The sequence below is a fragment of the Crocuta crocuta genome, unplaced genomic scaffold (genome assembly GCF_008692635.1).
Source record: "Crocuta crocuta isolate KB4526 unplaced genomic scaffold, BGI_CrCroc_1.0 scaffold7, whole genome shotgun sequence".
Lineage (NCBI taxonomy): Eukaryota > Metazoa > Chordata > Mammalia > Carnivora > Hyaenidae > Crocuta > Crocuta crocuta.
The window spans coordinates 445,615-451,887 of NW_027531904.1; the positions used below are offsets into that span (position 1 = coordinate 445,615).

The window sequence follows — 6,273 nt, forward strand, 5'->3', positions numbered from 1 at the left end:
AAGTATATCCCCACTTACCAGATGTAAAGGGCCGGTATTCAGACTGCATGTTCTTAGCCAGAAGGCTGTGTTGACTCTGTCACGTCCAAGTGAAGCCTCCGACAAATGTAAAAACAATGGTGGAGGCAGAGGATGTCACATAAAGCAACACATTTGTTCTTGCCTCTGTGTTGGCATTCTTCCGCACCTCCCATCGGCCAGGATCTTCTGTGTTTCGGCTTTGCGTTAGTCATTCTAAACAATTCTGAATTTGATGAATAACTTGGTTATCTGTCCCGATTACTAAATGTGTATGGTATTTGTGCTTGGCACCAAATTGTTCATTAGTCCAAATACTCCAGCCCGGTGCTGGTTGAGACAGAGAGAGACAGCCTCACTGTCAGCTCAGACAGTTGCCATTTGGTGGGTAAATGGTTCCAAGCTGGTCCTTCTCCCCAGTACTTCCTGGAGTGGGAAGAAGTAAACACTGGGTGGTCTGTTCTCTGTTACAGGAACCTGGTGTGTTTGGGTACAGGTACCCTAAAGTTTCTTTGAAACAGAGATTATTACATGTTCGTAAGGCATGGGCGGTATTGTTGGGGGTTATAGCTGAGGAATTCGCGCAGCCACATTTTTACTTGGGGAGCCCCCAAATGTTACAGATGAGGCCCGGGCATGGCCCGTTGGAGTCAGGTGTAGGTGAGGTCACTTAGTTACAGAGCTAATGCCAGTTCACTGGGTCCCTAGAGACCCCTCCTGGGGGCAGCCCGGCCACACTTCTGCAGATTGCAAGGCTGAGGGTCCAGAGACAAGATAGAACATTCAGGGGCCACAACGTTAGAGGTGGAGCCACCCCAAATCCTCCGTCTCTCTCTTTCCCCAGATCCACTGCAATGTCTAGAAAGCCTCAGTCTCGACCCTGACAAATAAGCACTTCACAAATGCCATCATTTTCATTCTGGCTCTGTAGGCAGAAGAATTTGCAAGCTGTAGACCAGACGGTAGAGGTGCGCCAGAGTCACGGTCCTGAGTCCCAAGAAGGAAGTGAGGGGAAGCGAGACTTTCATAGGTGACACTCGAATTATACGCTAGTCTGTAATCCCTGCAGGGAGGAGTGGGAGATGTCGCAAAAGAAAAAGTGTTGGCTGCTCCAAGTTGCCTAGGAAACTCAGAAGTCAAGAGAGAGAGGCAAGGAAAGGCAGAGGGACTGCTCAAATCCAAACACCGTGGAAAGGCGCCGCCAGAAACAGCAGATGATCAAGAGACCTCCAGCCCAGCCTGGGGTAGGCAGAGAGGACGCAAGGGAGTCTGAGCAAGAGGGTGAACACAGAAGGTGGAGTAGGGTCAGTAGAGGCAGAGGGGAGACGTGACGTCTCAGTCTGGGAAGGGGTTGGCGAGCTCAGCAGAGGTGACATGAAGGCCATGAGTCGCCCAGACCCCGCTCTGCCACCCAGCCAGCAGGGTGACATCAGGCTGGTTACTTACCTTCTACAGCGTAAGTAGAAGATGGGAGTTGTAGATGTGAGTTGTCGGACTTCCAAATGACGGGACGGAATAAGCATCTTTAAAGCAGTCAGAAGGTTGCTAGTCATTCTTGGCGAAATGATAGCGAATGAGCTAGGCCGATTGATTTTATATGTGCTTACATGCACGTGGAAATATCTGGAAGGATGCACGTGAAACTGAATAGTCATTGCCACCTAATTTCATTTGACGGGAAGTTGACTTGTTTTAATCATGCACATATATCCCTGTTTCAATTTTACTAAATTTGATGCTGGATGGAAGGAAATGGAAAGCCCAGAAAATTTATTCTTCTAGCATTTTCTTTTTTTTTAAAAAAAATCCCTGGTATATCTTCCCAGCACAGCAAGTATGCCCATGCCTACCATCGGGGTATGTTTCTGGGAGTTTCCGAGTGGGGCAATCCATACCGATGTCCCAAGCCCAGCTAGTTCAGCAAGCTCTGAATGTCTCCAGGCTCCATTCCTGCAAGTGGAGTCACGAGCGGAAATGCTAGCCCATGGGACAGTCTGAGGTAGATGCCCAACAGGTGAGATTTTAACAGAAGGTGTTCCAGAAGGGTGAGGCTGATGGCAATGTAGATGTCACCAGTCTTTGCCGTCAGTGGTCCTGTGTGGTAAGGAAGTTAGGGAAGGGACCGAGACCCCCACACACCAACTCTGAGTCACTCACTGGTTTTGTAAGGTCCCTAGTTGATTTGCAGTAAGGATGACGGGGAGTCCATGCAGGGCTCTCAGCTCAGGAGACATGGAGAAGCCTCATAGACACCCATCTCCGAGTTCTGAGCATTTTGTGGTGAGAATCACTTGTCTCTACACCTTACCGATCTCTGGGCTTCCAGGAGGGGCCAGGACTGTCCGTTGCTCATCTAAGAATCCCCAACCGCCCCCCGGATCCCAGAGCCAAGTGCTTTCCAGAGATGAGTGCTCCTCGAATGAGTAAAACAGAAACACAATAAATAAATAAAAAGAATCTCCCTTGCGTGGGCGAAAACAGTGTTACTGATCTGATCACATGCATTTAACGCCATGTCCAAGAGCAAATAAAGTCTGCTCATGTATTAAATCCACATGAAAGACTTCAGAGAAAAGTGAGATACTTCTTAGGTTCCTAAAGAGAGCCGTTGGAATGTCAGGAAAATCTATTTCAACACCACCAAAATGCTAGAGTGAAATCTCTCCATTTTAATTACCAAGAATAAGAATCCCTCGTGGTGAGGGAGGGAGGCAGCACACGGAGGGAAAGGAAGTCTGCAGGAAGAGCGAAGAAAACAAGATGGGCCAAAGAAGGAGGACACAAAGGGGCACCTTGGTGGCTCAGTCGGTTAAGCATCCGACTTCGGCGCAGGTCATGATCTCGAAGTTCGTGGGTTCGAGCCCCGTGTCGGGCTCTGTGCTGACAGCTAGCTCGGAGCCTGGAGCCTGTTTCAGATTCTGTGTCTCCCTCTCTCTCTGACCCTCCTCTGCACACGCTGTCTCTCTCTCTCTCTCTCTCTCTGAAATACATAAAACATTAAGAAAAAAAATTTTTTTAATTGAAAAAAAATAGTAGGATGCAAAGACATTCTGAGATCAACAGGGAAGGGGTCCTCCTTGCCAGAGTCCAAGACTCACACATGCTTGGGAAGAAGAGAAGCAAAGAAAAGCCGTCTCCTAAATCGTCATGAAAACAACGAGGTCAGGGAAACCCTATGACCCCCAACCCCCGACCATCTGCACAGAGAGGAGCAGGGCGAATTAAAGATGGCAGCCATGGCCTAGTGGTCACAGTGCACACTAACCTTCCACACCAGGCCTGCGCCCAAGGGCGTACAACCTTGGGTCCCCCTGCCTACAAAGGGAGCCCACCCATCTAGGAAGGGGCACTTTTAATAGCCACGTTGTGGAACGTACACTAAAAAGGTAATATCACCAAGCACATTTTAAAGTCCCAATTAACTGGGCAGAGCACAAAAGGCTTTCCGCAAAGAGAATGTGAAACCGGAGAAATCTATCAGCCTTCTTTGAGGAGGTACAAACAGGCCTGGAGACGAGGGAGAAACCCAGGGATGAATTATGTTTAGACTTTCAAAATTCCTCCTGACAGAGTTCCACCCCAGGGGGTCATTTGCAATAGTTAAGTCCCTCCAGAATGTGTGTTTAGGGGGAGCGGGGTGGTGCGGGGAATCGCCACGGATTGGAACTGCCCTTAGAGACAGGAAACAAAAGATAGGATAAACAGGTACTTTTCTGGATGAAGAATTATAAACAGTGGGGATCCCCAAGGATCGCTGGTGCTCCCAGACTTAGCCTGAATGTCCATAGATCATCTGAAGGAGTGAATGCTCACATAGTTCCAGGCCTGTGGATGAAATGGAGGGTCTGGAGACAGATGGTGGATAAACTGGAGGAAAAGCTTATGAGTTAGCAAGCAAATGCGTGTTTGAGCTTCAGCGGGGCAGGCTTCAGTTAATGCATTTGGGAGAACATCATCCAAATCATAGCAAAATGGACTCTGTCGGGTCTGTTTAGAGCCCCCAAACGGGATCCTGGGGGGTCTTTGCGTAATGTTTGTGGGCTAATGGGCGTGCAGGGCCAAATGTTCAGAAGGTGCTAAAGTGCTTTCAGAAACAGCATTGGGGGGGCTCCTGGGTGGCTTAGTCAGTTAAGCGTCCGACTTTCGCTTAGGTCATCATCTCGCGGTTCGTGGGTTCGAGCCCCACGTCGGGCTCTGTGCTGACTGCCAGCTCAGAGCCTGGAGCCTGTTTCAGTCTGTGACTCCCTCTCTCTCTGACCCTCCCCTGCTCACGCTGTCTCTCTCTCTCTCCTAGAAATAAATAAAAATATTAAAAAAAAAAAAGAAACAGCATTGGGAACTAAGTCAAAGATAGGATTCTCCCTGGGCTGTACCCCAATCTGGTGGTTTTATGACTTTCCCCTAGAGAAAAATACCTCAGCAGTGTAGAAAGGTTAAGTACTCACCCAGGTAGAAGACTTTCCTGAGAAGCTGGGCTGCTTTGTCCTGTAAGAGCTTTAGGGTGGACAGATGAAGCCCCAAAAATGATATGGTCGAAGTCTGTAGAACCTTGGAAGTTACCGTGATGAGAAAAACAATTTAGTTTTTCTGAGCTGCTGTGTTTTACATGATGAGAACCTGCTGTGGACATTCAGGTAAGGACTCAGGTTTAGGGCTCCTGCCTTTCGCTCCTGCTTTGCTTTTTCCAGGGTACCTTTCGAAAGAACCCTTAGAGTTGAGCCCAAAGAAGAGTTAGTGACCTCCACCCCCACCCCCTCGTAAGCAGTAGATGCCTGCTATCCCGCTGTCTGTCTCCTGTTCATGAACTTGGATGGAAGGCTACCCTCGCCTGGCTCACTGCACACCCCATCATCCCACTCTTTCTGGGTTCTGTGAGCAATAAATCTTGCGACTCAAATTCTTTTTTCATGTTAGTGAAAGTACACCTTCCATCAAAATAACCTTAGGGGTTTCACTTGCCCAAAGCAGGGAGCTTGGGTGCTGAGGGAACTCCCTGCCTGCTGACCCCATGTGGGTGGCTTATGCCCCCTCATTGAGGCAGTCATAATCTGCATACTCTTTTTTTTTTTTTTTTAGTGTGTATTTACTTTGAGAGAGAAAGAGACAGAGCATGCATGGGGGAGAGGCAGAGAGAGAGGGAGACCCAGCATCCGAAGCAGGCTCCAGGCTCCAAGCTGTCAGCACGGAGCCCGATGCAGGGCTTGAACCCATGAACTACGAGATCATGGCCTGAGCCGAAATCAGAGGCTTAACTGACTGAGCCACCCAAGCACCCCTTTAATCTGCATATTCTTAATGCAGCACACCAGATCTGGCTTCTCAGTACAGTTATGTAGAGAGAAAACAAGGTCTGGCTCATCAAATCCCAGACCCACGGGAGCCCTTGAAGTTTGAAAGAGGAATTTGAAATTAAGTTTTATTTCAATGAAAGAGGAGTGGGTTCCACCCTCAGCTGTAGATGAGACCAGCTGGGTTCCTCAAGACTTGGTATAAGCAAAATTTTTTCAACGGTAGGGGGTGGAGTCAATGGGGGTAGGGCTCAAGAAGTCTTACCAGTAAACGAGTGATGGGTTGGGAGCCATTAACAACACATCCCTGGACGTGTGAGGTTGGTGAAAATGCTTCTTGGGACCTGTGTCAGACCATCAGCTTCCTCCTTGTTAGGACCCTGTGCACACAAAGGAGAGAAACCTAAATCAAACCAGTTTCAGCAAAATGAGGAACTTCCTTGGCTGGACCAGGGAGGAGGAGCTTCAGGGACAATCACACACTGAAGAGTGGTACGAGGAGCCTTGAAAATCTCCATCCGTCCCAGAAAAGCACACCAGAGAAAATGCAGTTAGAGCAAAAAACAGTATGCTAACTCTGCAAACCCAGCTTCTACCTGCAACATGCATAAACACCGGTCTTCGCATCAGATTGCAACCCGCAGATCCATCACGTAGGAATCAGAGACCAGGAGCGGCTCCTCTGTAGCAACGGTCTCAGGACAGATTCTGATTGGTCGGCTTGGATGGCGTCTCCCCCATAGCAACAGTCTCAGGACAGATTCTGATTGGTTGGCTTGGATCGCATCTCTCCCATAGCAACAGTCTCATGACAGATTCTGATTGGTCATCTTGGGTCATGTGCCCATTGCTTCTTTATTGAAAGTGCTGATTAAGTTCTCTGCCTTGCCTTGCCTTTAAATCCAAGGAGATAAACTGATTGACTCAGCCTGAGTCTTAATGTGCACCCAGGGTTGATGAAGCGTGA

At 48.6% G+C, this 6,273-nt stretch overlaps 1 long non-coding RNA gene across 1 annotated transcript; it reads right to left on the minus strand.

The window, feature by feature from the left end:
* Positions 1-4,469: 4,469 nt before the first annotated feature.
* Positions 4,470-5,954, minus strand: LOC144240069 (uncharacterized). The gene is made up of 3 exons (XR_013337554.1): positions 5,903-5,954; positions 5,572-5,686; positions 4,470-4,566 (listed from the first exon to the last, which is right to left on the minus strand). It is a non-coding gene; the product is annotated as an uncharacterized LOC144240069 (long non-coding RNA).
* Between the last annotated feature and the right edge of the window lie 319 nt (positions 5,955-6,273).